Raw genomic sequence first — 16,014 nt, 5'->3', positions numbered from 1 at the left:
GTAGATCTGGGTGTCATCAGCGTAGAGATGATAGTTGAAGCCGTGGGAGCGAATGAGGTCACCAAGGGAGTGAGTGTATATTGAGAACAGAAGGGGACCAAGCACTGAACCTTGGGGAACCCCCACCATAAGAGGATGGGAGGGGGAGGAGGAGCCTGCAAAAGAGACTGAGAAAGAACGACCGGAGAGATAAGAGGAGAACCAGGAGAGGACGGAGTCTGTGAAGCCAAGGTCAGATAACGTGTGGAGGAGAAGGGGGTGGTCCACAGTGTCAAAGGCAGCTGAGAGGTCGAGGAGGATTAGGACAGAGTAGGAGCCGTTGGATTTGGCAAGCAGGAGGTCATTGGTGACCTTTGAGAGGGCAGTTTCCGTGGAATGAAGGGGACGGAAGCCAGACTGGAGGGGGTCGAGGAGAGAGTTGTTGTTGAGGAATTCTAGGCAGCGCGTGTAGACAGCTCGTTCAAGGAGTTTGGAAAGGAATGGTAGGAGGGATATGGGACGATAACTAGAAGGTGAGGTGGGGTCAAGAGAGGGTTTTTTTAGGATGGGAGAGACATGGGCATGTTTGAAGGCAGAGGGGAAGGAACCAGTGGAGAGTGAGCGGTTGAAGATGGAAGTTAAGGAGGGGAGAAGGGATGGAGCGAGAGATTTCATAAGATGAGAGGGAATGGGGTCAGAAGCACAGGTGGCCGGAGTAGCACTTGAGAGGAGGGAGGAGAGTTCCTCTGAGGATACCGCTGGGAAGGATGGGAGAGTAGCAGAGAGTGTTGAGAGCCGGGGGGTTGGAGAACCCTGTACTGAAGCGTTTGGGAGAGTACAATACACCAATAAATGGACATGTTCCCTGCCCACTAAGAGCTTATGGTCTAGAGGGGATTTGTTGAGTGCCTGTTGGGTGCAAAACACTTTACTAAGCACTTGGGAGAGTACAATGCATCAGAGTTGGTAGACTCATTTTCTGCTGGCCACGAACTTACAGTCTAGTGCTACTTCTGCTGCTGCTGCTACTACTACTACTCTTGAGAAGCAGCGTGGCTCAGTGGAAAGAGGCGGGCTTTGGAGTCAGAGGTCATGGGTTCAAATCCCAGCTCCACCAATTGTCAGCTGTGTGACTTTGGGCAAGTCACTTAACTTCTCTGTGCCTCTGTTACCTCATCTGTAAAATGGGGATTAAGACTGAGCCTGCCATGGGACAACCTGATCACTTTGTAACCTCCCAGCTCTTAGAACAGTGCTTTGCACATAGTAAGTGCTTAATAAATAGTCCCTCCCCCTCCCCCCGCCTTACGTCCTTCCCCTCCCCACAGCACCTGTATATATGTATATGTGTTTGTACGTATTTATTACTCTATTTTATTTGTACACATTTATTCTATTTATTTTATTTTGTTAATACGTTTTGTTTCGTTGTCTGTCTCCCCCTTCTAGACTGTGGAGCCCGCTGTTGGGTAGGGACCGTCTCTATATGCTGCCAACTTGTACTTCCCAAGCACTTAGTACAGTGCTCTGCACACAGTAAGCGCTCAATAAATACGATTGAATGAATGAATGAATAAATGCCATCATTATTATTATTACTCTTACAATTATTTCTATTCCTAGGTGGGGAAATTCTAAGCTTCACAGGGAAGGGGCTTTAAGGGCAGCCGAATGAGGGTTAAACCTCATTATAGCCAGGGAACCCGTCTGCTAATTCTGTCGTATTGTACCCTCCCAAGATTTTAGTACAGTGCTCTGCACATGGTAAGCACTCAGTAAATACCACTGATTGATTAAGGCTCTGAGCTTAACACAGCCTAACTCACCCTTGCATTTCAAAAGACCCGCAGGACACCGAAACTTTCTCATCTCCTCAAATTTAAGTCTCTCCCTCCTGCAGGAAGGAGAAATCAATCAATCGATCAATAGTAAGTATTGAGCACTTGCTGTGTGCAAAGCCCTGTACTAAGCACTTGGGAAAGTTTAACTCAGCAGAGTTGGCGGACACGTTCCCTGACCAAAAGAAGGGAACCTAGAGGGAAATAGACCTAACTAAGCTGTGATCTCCTTTGTAGATTTAGAGGCCTAAACTCTTTCTGCTGCTTTTGACTTGGAGAAGTTTCGGAGAAAGCTGCCAGCTAATTAACACATGCAACCAGCTCAGTGTTCCTGCTGACTTACTGCTCTATTGGGAGCGTTTAGAGAGTTACAGTTCTAAATGCAGTAGTGTTCTCCTTCTCGGACTTCTGCTGTCGGGGCCAGTAATGAGCTGGAAACGGTATACAGAAGGGCAGGATTTGCTGAGCAGCACCTGTTTCTGGAAATATGAAAGACTTCGTATTAATCAATCAATCAATCGTATTTATTGAGCGCTTACTGTGTGCAGAGCACTGTACTAAGCACTTGGGAAGTACAAGTTGGCAACATATAGAGACAGTCCCTACCCAACAGTGGGCTCACAGTCTATAAGGGGGAGACAGAGAACAAAACAAAACATATTAACAAAACAATATAGAGTTTGCCTTCTGGAAGTGTTCATTCATTCAATCGGATTGAGCGCTTACTGGGTGCAGAGCACTGTACTAAGCACTTGGGAAGTACAAGTCGGCAACGTATAGAGATGGTCCCTACCCAACAACGGGCTCACAGTCTAGAAGGGGGAGACAGACAACTAAAGAAAACACGTGGACAGGTGTCAAGTCATCAGAATAAATAGAAATAAAGCTGGATGCACATCATTAAGAAAATAAATAGAATAGTAAATATGTACAAGTAAAATGGATAGAGTAATAAATCTGTACAAACATATATACAGGTGCTGTGGGGAGGGGAAGGAGGAGAGGAAAAAGGGGGCTCAGTCTGGGAAGGCCTCCTGGAGGAGGTGAGCTCTCAGTAGGGCTTTGAGGGTGTTGAGACAGAGTTTTTTAAAGGCGAGAGATGCTTGTGGACTCTGTAAGACTTCTTGCAATCGAGGTAGACTCAAAAAGAAATTTTGGCCACTAAGCCTACTTTTTCCACAGAAGGCTTTCAACAGTCTTTGATGGTGCTTACTATGAGTCAAGCACTATTCTAAGTGCTGGGATAGATACCCTTGGGCAGGTGGAGTTTATTGATTCTTGGGCACTGTAGATTCAGGCTTCCATCTCCTAAAGAAGAGCTAGTTTGTCAGGGAGAGGGTACTTCTATGGGCATCTGATTTCAGGTGTACCAATGCTCTAGTTCAGTGCTCTGCACACAGTAAGCGCTCAATAAATATGATTGAATGAATGCTTTAGTAACCCCTCATCTTTTGGGGGAAGTGTCATATCCTCCATCTATAAGTGAGCCCGTCGTTGGGTAGGCACCGTCTCTATTTGTGGCCAACTTGTACTTCCCAAACGCTTAGTACAGTGCTCTGCACTCAGCAAGTGCTCAATAAGTACAATTAAATGAATGAATAAATAAGGTGCTGTAGTTCAGTAATAGCAACAATAATAATACTAATAATTGTGGTATTTGTTAAGCAAGCACTGTACTAAGATAATCACTTCTCACACAGTGGTTGCAGTCCAAGTATCAATCAATCATATTTATTGAGTGCTTACTATTTGCAGAGCACTGTGCTAAGCAATTGGGAGATTCCAATACAACAGAATTAGCAGATGCATTCCCTGCCAATAATGAGTTTACAGTCTAGAGGGGGAGACAGACATTAATATAAATGCGAATAGTAGGAAATGGTGAGAGAATGAAAGTAGGGGGGAGAACAGGTTTTGAATCCCCATTTTGCAGGTGAGGGAACAGAAACACAGAGAAGTTTAGTGGCTTGCCCAAGGTCATATAGCAGTGTGGCTCAGTGGAAAGAGCATGGGCTTTGGAGTCAGAGATCATGGGTTCAAATCCCGGCTCCACCAATTGCCAGCTGTGTGACTTTGGGTGAGTCACTTCTCTGTGCCTGTTACCTCATCTGTAAAAATGGGGATTAAGACTGTGAGCCCCCCGTGGGACAGCCTGATCACCTTGTAACCTCCCCAGTGCTTAGAACAGTGCTTTGCACATAGTAAGTGCTTAAATATCATCATTATTATTAATAAGCAAGTGGCAGAACCAGAATTAGAACACATGTCCTCTGACTCCCAGGCTGATGCTCTTTCCATTAGGCCACGATGCTTCAGAAGAAGAATTTATTGAATTCCCACTTGGTTCAGTGCAGCGTAATAGTGCTTGGGCAGTATAAAGCAGGGAAGTGATATGTTCCTGGCCCCCTGGTAGTTTACAGTCTAGTGGGGAATCCAAGCATCAAAATATTGACAAACAGAGCTAAGCTCAGTATTTTGTGAAACTCAGTAACATATTCTTAGGGTTAGCTCTCCCTCTTACCCTTTCCTTCTGCTGGGAATTCCCAGACTGTTCAAATCTCCCAGTCCACGGCCTTCGAAGTCTTCTGTAATCCCACCATCGTTTCTGGGGGAAAAGGTAGACTTCCAGAGAGGCAAACGACGCACAGCTTCTGGGTGGGAGGGGTGTTGGTCTTTGGTCAAACCCATGTGGTGCCCACCGTGCCATTGGTAATCCTGTAGCAGCGTGCAGCAGCAGTGTGGCCTAGTGGAAAGAGTATAGGCCTAAGGAGCCAGAAGGATCTGGGTTCTAATTCCAGCTCCACCATTGTCTGCTGTGTGACCTTGGGCAAGTCACTTCTCTCTGCCTCAGTTACCTCATGTGTAAAATGGGGATTAAGACTGTGAGCCTGATGTGGGACAGGGACGGTGTCCAAATTTATTAGCTTGTATCTGCCTCACAGGGAGGCAGCATGGCATAGAGGATAGAGCATGGGCCCTCAGAGTCAGAATGTCATAGGTTCTAATACCAGCTCTGCTGCTTGTCTGCTGTGTGACCTTGGTCAAGTCATCTAACTTCTCTGTGCCTCAGTTAAGTCATATGTAAAATGGGAATTGAGACTGTGAGTCCCATGTGAGACAAGAGACTGTGTCCAATCAGCCCCAGCACTTAATACAGTGCCTGGCATATAGAGGATCAGCGTGGCTCAGTGGAAAGAGCCAGGACTTTGGAGTCAGAGGTCATGGGTTCTAATCCTGGCTCTGCCACTTGTCAGCTGTATGACTTTGGGCAAGTCACTTCACTTCTCTGGGCCTCGGTGCCCTCATCTGTAAAATGGGGATGAAGACTGTGAGCCCCTTGTGGGACAACCTGATCACCTTGTATTCTCCCCAGCACTTAGAACAGTGCTTTGCACATAGAAAGCACTTAATAAATGTCATTATTATTATTATTATTATTATTGTGAGTGCTTAACAAATACCATTATTATTATTATTATTAATAATAATAATAACAAATACCATTAAAAACAACAAAACAAACCAACAAAAAAAAAACCAGGCACCATAAAAAATAAGGATCTGTGCTAATCCCACCTCTGCCACCTTGCCTTATGTGTAACCTTGGACAAGTTACCTAGCTTCCCTGTGCTACGGTTTCCTCATACGCAAATTAGGGATTAAAAACCTGTTGTCCTTCCCATTTATTATTTTTCCTCACCTTTGCCTTCCTCCATTTCCCTTCCCCTGGAGGGGCTGGGTCCAAGACCTTATGCTTGATGTTATGAAGACGGAGTTCTCATCAGAATGCATTGTCTGTCTCTGCCCCACTCCAAAATCCCCCCATTTCTTTTGGAATTGCTCATTGTTTTATTTACAATTGAGGAAACACGAAATGACCTCAGAGGTATTCAGATCATTATTCATGGCGATTTTCCCTTACACGAGGGAAGGTTTAGATTACTGTCTCTTATTACTGAAATTTCTACTAGAAACAATTGCACTCTCTGTCTCTGTCTCTGCCCCTCTCTCTCCTTTCAAAATTCTGGATTTTCCCGATTGGTTTCTCACCAGGCCTTTTGGCCCAAGATGGCAACATGATGCCTGCCTGACTCCCACATTGCAATGCCTGCGGTTTGGGTTGATTTTGTTTCCTTAAGAAAAAAAAATTGCTTTCCATCTGGAATGATCATGCGCAACTCAGTACAGGACACAGAGGCTTCCTAGACAACTGAAGAAAAGCCCAGCGATATTCAAGGGAGGGGCAGAGATCAAGGAAAAAGTTTAGTTAGGATAAAGGATTATGAAGGAATGTAAATGGAACAAGAATAAGCATTCCCTCTTTTGTTAGGTAGCAGATGGATAACAAGGCTTCCAAGTGGATGTTTTTCAACCCCTCTAGACTGTAACCCGTTGCTGACAGGGATCGTCTCTCTTTATTGCTGTGTTATACTTTCCAAGAGCTTAGCACAGTGCTCTGCACACAGTAAGTGCTCAATAAATACGATTAAATGACAATATTTCATAAAATAAAATGGTCCGCTACGGTAATTCTGGATTAATACTGCCACCTAGTGGTCCATTCATTCATTCATTCGAATCGTATTGAATCCAGGGATCATCACCATCATCAATCGTATTTATTGAGCGCTTACTATGTGCAGAGCACTGTACTAAGCGCTTGGGAAGTACAAATTGGCAACATATAGAGACAGTCCCTACCCAAAAGTGGGCTCACAGTCTAAAAGGGGGATTCGGAAGGAAATCTCTCAAAATGTAGAAAGTGACAAACGTTTTCAAAGTCATTAGCTTTTTCAGTTGTACCCCTAGATACAAAATGAATGGGGAAATTGAAGCAGAGTAAAACGGTCATACATCAGCGTTTTATTATATTTATTAAGAATGATGATAATCATTTGTTACGTACTTACTATACACCGAGCACTTTACTAAGCACTGGGGAAGATATAAGTGAACCAGTTTGGACACAGTCCTGCCCCACGGGGAGCTTAGAGCAAGTAAGAAGGACAGGAATTAAATCTCATGATAATAACTAGGAGCCTACAGTAAGCACTTAGCAAATACCACTATCAACCCCCCCCCCAAAAAAAAGAGTTGGTAGATAATAGTAATAATAATGATGGCATTTATTAAGCGCTTACTATGTGCAAAGCACTGTTCTAAGAGCTGGGGAGGTTACAGGGTGATCAGGTTGTCCCACGGGGGGCTCACAGTCTTAATCCCCATTTTACAGATGAGGGAACTGAGGCACAGAGAAGTGAAGTGCACCTGTATATATGTTTGTATGTATTTATTACCCTATTTATTTTACTTGTACATATTTATTCTACTTATTTTATTTTGTTAATATGTTTTGTTTTGTTCTCTGTCTCCCCCTTCTAGACTGTGAGCCCACTGTTGGGTAGGGACCGTCTCTATATGTTGCCAACCTGTACTTCCCGAACACTTAGTACAGTGCTCTGCACACAGTAAGCGCTCAATAAATACGATTGAATGAATGAATAGTGAAAGTTTGACCACTAATAATACTGATAATGGTATTTGTTAAGCACTTACTGTGTGTCAAGCACAGTTCTAATCCAGTGAGACTGTGAATCTGAGCTGCTTACATATTTGCAGAGGCACTGGAGACTGCTACCTCTCAGCCTCTGCTCACCTGCCCTGATCAAGGGAGAAGATGGAGATCTCACATTGCAGGGACAGAGTAGGATGTCGGTCCTCGACTCAGTTGCCCTCAGGGAGCCAGTCTGTATCTAGGCAGCACCAGGATCAGTTCTGTCGGGCAGGTTGTCCCTCCCGGGGTTTTAGGACAGAGGCTGGTCCCCATTAGTCCCTTTTAGACTGTGAGCCCAATGTTGGGTAGGGACTGTCTCTATATGTTGCCAATTTGTACTTCCCAAGCGCTTAGTACAGTGCTCTGCACATAGTAAGCGCTCAATAAATATGATTGATTGATTGATTGATTAGTTCTGACAGGAGACATCATCAATGTTTACTCGTCCATCAGTCCTGACAGAAAATGTCATCGATATTTGTTCACTCATCCATTCATTGAGTCGTATTCACTGAGAGCTTATTGTGTACAGAGCACTGTTCTAAGCGCTTGCAAAGTACAACTCGGCAACAGGTAGAGACAATCCCTACCCAACAACAGGCTCACAGTCTAGAAGAGGGGAGACAGAGAACAAAACAAGTAGACAGGCATCACTAGCGTCAATATTACCCATCTGGAATCGTCACAGGAGACGCCGTTGTTTAGACAGATGGGGTCAGTTGGCTCTTATTGACCACGATGTCTTTACATTCATATGATTGCTTTGGGATGGAAGTTTCCAGAGGACAGAACTCTGGCTGTGAACCCACGTTGGAAGGGGCCCAGAGGAGAGCAGTGCACATCTGAGGGCCAAAATTTTTTTTCAGTGAGCAAATTATCTGTCCCATGAAATTTTTCAGGGAGATGCTCATCCATCTGCTGAATAATAGTCATTGTGCTATTTGTTAAGCGCTTACTATGTGGCAGCTGTTGTACTAAGCACTGGGGTGGGTTTAAGCAAATCAGGATGCACACCATCCCTGTCCCAGCTGGGGCTCACAATCTTAATCCCCATTTGACAGATGAGGTAACTGAGGCACAGAGAAGTGAAATGACTTGTCCAAGGTCACATAGCGGAGGAGCTGGGATTAGAACCCAAGTCCTTCTGATTCTGCGGCCCAAGCTCTATCCACCAGGCCACACTGCCTCTCAGTAGAGGAGGATGGGATAATAGAGGTAAGGGGAGCAGGCTCTCTACAGAGGGTTTCATTTTGGAGACAATGTGGACTAGTGGAAAGAGTGTAGGACTGAGGAGTCTGAAGACACAGATTCAAGTCCTAACTCAGCCACTGCTCTACTGTGTGATCTTGGACAAGTCATTTAAACTCCCTGAACTCCTTAACCCCAAGTCTGTTTTGGTCATGGTGAGCCCCCAGACTACACAGATACAACCTCACCTTTCCAGGACAAATGCTGTTTGTAATAACAGCAACGAGCACACACTACATGCCACACACTGTGTGCTAAGTGTGGAAAATAATCCAATTGGGCTCAGCCCTTGTCCTACATGGGGTTTACAGCCTAAGAGGAGGAACAGGTATTTTTAACCTGAGTTGTTTGTCAAAATCGTGGTCCCAACGGTGAGGTGCAATACATAACGCCATATGTTGTGGGCAGGGAATGTGTCTACCGGAGAGGCAGGATGGCCTAATGAATAGACCACTGGCTTGGAAGTCAGAAGGTCATGGGTTCTAATCCCGGCTCTTCCACATGTCTGCCGTGCGACCTTGGGCAAGTAGCTTCACTTCTCTGGGCCTCATTTACCTTATTTGTAAAATGGGGATTGAGACAGCCACACTTGGGACCAGAACTGTGTCCAACTCAATTTACTTGTATCCACCCCAGTGCTTAGTACAGTGCTTGGCACATAGTAAGTGCTTAACAAATACCATTATTATTATTATGGCTACCAACTCTTATATTGCACTCTCCCAAGTGCTTAGTACACTGCTCTGCACACAGTAAGCAATCACTAAAGACCACTTATTTATTGATAGATAGTCATGTTTTAACATGGCCTTCTTTAGGATAAATTTTCTCCACCTCTGCTACCCAAAAACCACATCTGGGAAGGAAATAAAAATAATAATAATAATAATAATAATAATAGCATTTATTAAGCACTTACTATATGTGCAAAGCACTGTTCTAAGCACTGGGCAGGTTACAAGGTGATCAGGTAGTTCCACGGGGGGCTCACAGTCTTAATCCCCATTTTACAGATGAGGTAACTGAGGCACAGAGAAGTTAAGTGACTTGCCCAAAGTCACACAGCTGACAACTGGCAGAGCCGGGATTTGAACCCATGACCTCTGACTCCAAAGCCCGGGCTCTTTCCACTGAGCCACACTGCTTCTCCGGTTGTCCATGAAAGGGACATGTCTCCGGTTTCAGTCAATCAATCAATTTTTGGTATTTATTGAACACTTACTATTTGCAGAGCACTATTCTAAGTACTTGGGAGAGTACTATACAAGATGATTGTATGCAAAAGTACCCTGTAATACCAGGATAGATCATGTCAGTCCCTGGGTATGCTTCTGGGGCAGGGATCGTGTCAGCCAACTTTATTATATTATATTTTCCTAAGCACTTAGTGCAGTGCTTGACACATAATAAGCACTCAATAAATACCACTGATTGATTGAGGCTTGTGTGGATGATCTCCCCACCAACTCCTGGAAGCTAAATCTGGGCTCTGCTGGGGTATGAAGGGGATATTTCTGCTCATCAGGGTTTAAATAATCATGAGAAATTGCCAGCTTTTGATTATTTCTAGAGAAAAAACAGGGGGGACACTCTTCCACCCCTAAGATCTGGGCCGTCTCCTGGTGGGGTCCAGTGACATCGCCTTTCCACTCCACAATCAGACCTCATCCTGTGGACGCTAAGTCTGGCTTAGTGAGCCCAAGACAGTCCCAAAGGCTCAGAAATCCTCAGCCTCATCTGTATGGGACACTCTTTGTGGCAGTTGGGTTTGAAACAAAGAAAGCACCATCCATCTTGGGTTGAGACACCAGCTGGAAGAAGTCTGGGGAAGCATCAGTTTGGCTGCTCTTCCTTCTCCCTCCCCACATTCTTCCTCTCCTCACCAAAGAGCTCGTCATCTCTCCAAAGGGTGCCTGCCTCCTTTCCCCTCTCCATATGGCCCAATTCGATGCACATGAAATTTTAATGGCCCCCATCAACCTGCCGGGCCAGCTGGAGCCCGTCTCTTTCTGAGGAGGGAATCTTGGCTTTCTGCAGGCCAGAAAGAGTGAGCGTGGACTAGCCCAAGTAGTGTTTGTTCATTGAGGTGGACAGTCCTTGAGTTTTCCCTGAGGATTTTTATGTGGGAGTCGAGAGTGCCCGGGCCTAGCCCCTTTGACTTTGTTAATTAATTGGCTTGAAAGATTCTGAAGTCTTCTGCCACAATTCAGGGCGTCCTGACGGGAAAAGGTTAACTTGGAGATCATCAATCGTATTTATTGAGTGCTTACTGTGTGCAGAGATGTGAGTCTAAATCCCAGTTAGGGAAGAGGTGGGGGGTCTTCTGGTCAGAAGCCAGAAAATGCTGTATTCCCGCTGAAAACCGAGAGTCATTTGCCTCAGACAGATCAGCATGGAACCCAGCAAGCAACAAAGGCTGTGTCTCTCTCGGAGTAGAGAGGCTTCAAAAGGAATATAAGAGAAGGTGGCAAAAGAGAAAACAGGTGCTGCAATCATCAAACAAGTCCTCAGCACAGAGTGGCAAACTTTTTGGGTGCACCATGCGACTGGGACTTCAGGTCCCTCATTAGCCTTTTTAATCACACATATACCCATAGGTGAATTTCACCTCCCGGGACCACATGTTTGAATACAAAGGGGGAAGCAGTGTGGTCTAGTGGACAGAGCGTGGGCTTGGGCGTCAGAAGGACCTGGGTTCAAATCCTGTATCCTCCATTTGTCTGCTATGTGGCGCTGGGCAAGTCATTTCATTTCTCTGTGCCTCAGTTACCTCATCTGTAAAATAGGGATTAACACTGTGAGCTTCATGTGGGACAAGGACTGTGTCCAACCTGATTTGTTTGTATCTACCCCAGTGCTTAGTTCAAATAATTGCTCTCCCCAATTGCTGTCCCGCACTTCAAAACCTTATTGAAGGCCCATCTCCTCCAAGAAGCCTTCCCTGACTAAGCTCTCCTTTTCTCTTCTCCCACTCCCTTCTGCGCCACTCTTACTTGCTCCTTCATTCATCCTCCCTCCCATCCCCTCAGCTCATCTGTCTGTAATTTAAATATTTATTTATTTATTTATATTAATGTCTATCTCCCCCTCTAGACTGTGAGCTCACTGTGGGCAGCAGTGTGTCTGTTGTTATATTGCACTCTCCCAAGCACTTAGTATAGTGCTTTGCACACGCAAGTGCTCAATAAATACTACTGAATGAATGAATGCAGTGTCTGGCACATAGCACTTAACAAATACTACAATTCATTCATTCATTCAATTCAATCATATTTATTGATCTCTTACTGTGTGCAGAGCACTGTACTAAGCGCTTGGGAAGTACAAATCAGCAACATATAGAGACGGTCGCTATACAACAACAGGCTCACAGTCTAGAAGATTTTTGTTATTATTACTACCATATAGGGCTGATTTTTATCAAAGATCCAAAGAACAATCCCCTTGGTGTCTGCCAGATGTATTGTTTGCTTGACTATTGACCCGAGTGAGAAAGTTCATGTAGGGAAAGTATGTATTCTTCGTGTGATAAAGTGTATATGGAGAATATCACATTGGGTGTCGCTTTTTGACAGAATAGCATCCTAACTTTAAAAATAGTGCATACCTTGGCAGGCCAAGAAAGTTCAAAGCTGTTCTTACTTAAGTAGGAGAAACTGAACAAATCAAGCACTGCTATGTGATCTTCTATAACAAATCTGAAGTGAACCAGTGAAACTGAACCTGAAGTGTGGAGAGAGATGCGTGTCTCCTCAGCTAAGATGATGTGTTCTCAATGCAGTTACCTAAAAGGTCTGTAGGCTGAGGAAATATTCTGCATGGGACCCAGCACGGTTTTCAGTTTTCAAAAGGTTGTCGGTTCCCTCTTGGAATTCCCATCTCTCCGATCCCAAGTTTTGGAGTGAACATGGAAAATGGAAAAGGCACACTAATACTACAGGTTAATTCCATGGAGCGTACATCAAAGTCTGAAAATTAAAGCCGAGCTGAGATTTCCCAAGGAAATCAACCCATAGACATACAGCTTACTACTTTGCTCAGCTCTGAAATTGGACAATTACACAAGTTTTGGTGACTGATGGAACTCTTTCTTTGCCTCATACAGATTGACCAGAGTTGATTTTAAACTCATTTGTGATCCATTTCACGCATTCCTTGTGAGTTCTATGTCTGTTCAAACCTCGTGAAAGGAGGGAGACCGTGTGTGTGCACTCATGTCCTGGGCTAAGGAACTCTGACACTGGTGAAATTCTTTCAGGGCGGGAATTGAGTCTACTAAACTCTACTGTACTCTCAAAAATGCTTAGTATGGTGCTTTGCACACAGTACATTGTAAGCTCAACGAGGGCAGGGATCATGTCTAATGACTTTACTGGACTCCACTAAGTGCCTAGCCCAGTGGTCTGCAGAGTAGATTGTAAACTCCTCAAGGGCAGGGATGATGTCTACTAAACAGTATTGTACTTTCCCAAGTGCTTAGCACAGTGCTCTCCCCGCAGTAGATTTTAATAATAATAATAATAATGATAGCATTTATTAAGCGCTTACTATATGCAAAGCACTGTTCTAAGCACTGGGGAGGTTACAAGGTGATCAGGTTGTCCCACGGGGGGCTCACAGTATTAATCCCCATTTTATAGATGAGGTAACTGAGGACCAGAGAAGAGAAGTGACGCGCAAAGTCACACAGCTGACAATTGGCAGAGCCGGGTTTTGAACCCATGACTTCTGACTCCAAAGCCCAGACTCTTTCCATTGAGCCACTCTGCTTCAAGCTCCTCAAGGGCCGGGATCATGTCTACCAACTCTACTGGCCTCTCCCCAGCATGAGTTCGGTGCTCTTCACCCAGTTAGAGAAGTGGCATGGCTCAGTGGAAAGATCATGGGCTTTGGAGTCAGAGGTCGTGGGTTCAAGTCCCGGCTCCGCCACTTGTCAGCTGTGTGTCTTTGGGCAAGTCACTTCACTTCTCTATGCCTCAGTAATCTCTGTTAACAGGCATCTGTAAAATGGGGATTAAGACTGTGAGCCCCCCTTGGGACAACCTGATCACGGTGTAACCTCCCCAGTGCTTAGAACAGTGCTTTGCACATAGTAAGTGCTTAATAAATGCCATTATTATTATTATTATTATTATTAGTTAAGCACTCAATAAATGTCACTGTTGGATGGCAGGAGGCTAGGGCGGCAGGGAAGGAGCCCCACCAAAGACCCCAAAGTCAAGTAGCAGTTGCCACCGCTGCCACCACTTCCTTCTCCTCCTCTTCCTCCTCTTCCTCCCTCCATCCATGGCCTCTGCAGACCTCTCCAGCAGTGACCCCGCTGGCACTAGCCTTCAGGAGCAGTGGCTTAAGTAGGGCTGAGGCCCTGTCGTTCAAGCTCTCATCCTATCCCGTCTGGACTACTGCATCAGCCTTCTCTCTGATCTCCCATCCTCGTGTCTCTCCCCACTTCAATCCATACTTCATGCTGTTGCCCGGATTGTCTTTGTCCAGAGACGCTCTGGGCATGTTCCTCCCCTCCTCAAAAATCTCCAGTGGTTACCAGTCAATCTGCGCATCAGGCAGAAACTCCTCCCCCTCTCCATCCCCCCCATCTTACCTCCTTCCCTTCCCAACAGCACCTGTATATATGTATATATGTTTGTACATATTTCTTATTCTATTTATTTATTTATTTATTTATCTTGTACATATCTATTCTATTTATTTTATTTTGTTAGTATGTTTGGTTTTGTTCTCTGTCTCCCCCTTCTAGACTGTGAGCCCTCGGTTGGGTAGGGACTGTCTCTTTGTGTTGCCGACTTGTACTTCCCAAGAGCTTAGTACAGTGCTCTGCACACAGTAAGCGCTCAATAAATACGATTGACCGATTGATTGATCCCACTTCCCGAGTCACTCTGTCCGGCTCTGAAGCCAATAGCGCTGATAACATCAACTGAAATCCATTTTCCTCCCCTCACCCAAGTTTCCAGACCTGAATGATGATAATAATAATGGTATTTGTTAAGCACTTACTGTTTGTCAAGCACCGGATGTGGTGATGTGGTTAATTCATTCGTTCATTCATATTTATTGAGTGCTTACTGTGTGCAGAGCACTGTACTAAGCGCTTGGGAAGTACAAGTCGGTAACATATAGAGATGGCCCCTGCCCAACAATGGGCTCTCAGTCTAGAAGGGGGAGACAGACAACAAAACAAAACATGTAGACAGGTGTCAAAATAATCAGAACAAATAGAATTAAAGCTATATGCACATCATTAACAAAATAAATAGTAAATATGTACAAGTAATAGGGTAATGAATTCATTCATTCAATTGTATTTATTGAGCGCTTACTGTGGGCAGAGCACTGTACTAAGCGCTCGGGAATCAATCAATCAATCAATCAATCAATCGTATTTATTGAGCGCTTACTATGTGCAGAGCACTGTACTAAGCGCTTGGGAAGTACAAATTGGCATCACATAGAGACAGTCCCCACCCAACAGTGGGCTCACAGTCTAAAAGGGGGAGACAGAGAACAGAACCAAACATACCAACAAAATAAAATAAGTAGGATAGAAATGTACAAGTAAAATAAATAAATAAATAAATAAATAGAGTAATAAATATGTACAACCATATATACATATATACAGGTGCTGTGGGGAAGGGAAGGAGGTAAGACGGGGGGATGGAGAGGGGGACGAGGGGGAGAGGAAAGAAGGGGCTCAGTCTGGGAAGGCCTCCTGGAGGAGGTGAGCTCTCAGCAGGGCCTTCAAGGGAGGAAGAGAGCTAGCTTGGCGGATGGGCAGAGGGAGGGCATTCCAGGCCCGGGGGATGACGTGGGCCGGGGGTCGATGGCGGGACAGGCGAGAGCGAGGTACAGTGAGGAGATTAGTGGTGGAGGAGTGGAGGGGGCGGGCTGGGCAGTAGAAGGAGAGAAGGGAGGTGAGGTAGGAGGGGGCGAGGGGATGGACAGCCTTGAAGCCCAGGGTGAGGAGTTTCTGCCTGATGCGCAGATTAATCGGTAGCCATTGGAGGTTTTTGAGGAGGGGAGTAATATGTCCAGAGCGTTTCTGGACAAAGATAATCCGGGCAGCAGCATGAAGTATGGATTGAAGTGGAGAGAGACACGAGGATGGGAGATCAGAGAGAAGGCTGGTGCAGTAGTCCAGACGGGATAGGATGAGAGCTTGAATGAGCAGGGTAGCGGTTGGGATGGAGAGGAAAGGGCGGATCTTGGCAATGTTGCGGAGCTGAGACCGGCAGGTTTTGGTGACGGCTTGGATGTGAGGGGTGAATGAGAGAGCGGAGTCGAGGATGACACCGAGGTTGCGGGCTTGTGAGACGGGAAGGATGGTAGTGCCGTCAACAGAGATGGGAAAGTCAGGGAGAGGACAAGGTTTGGGAG

This window comes from Tachyglossus aculeatus, chromosome 2, assembly GCF_015852505.1.
Source record: "Tachyglossus aculeatus isolate mTacAcu1 chromosome 2, mTacAcu1.pri, whole genome shotgun sequence".
Classification (NCBI taxonomy): Eukaryota; Metazoa; Chordata; class Mammalia; order Monotremata; family Tachyglossidae; genus Tachyglossus; species Tachyglossus aculeatus.
This window is presented reverse-complemented; position numbering follows the sequence as displayed.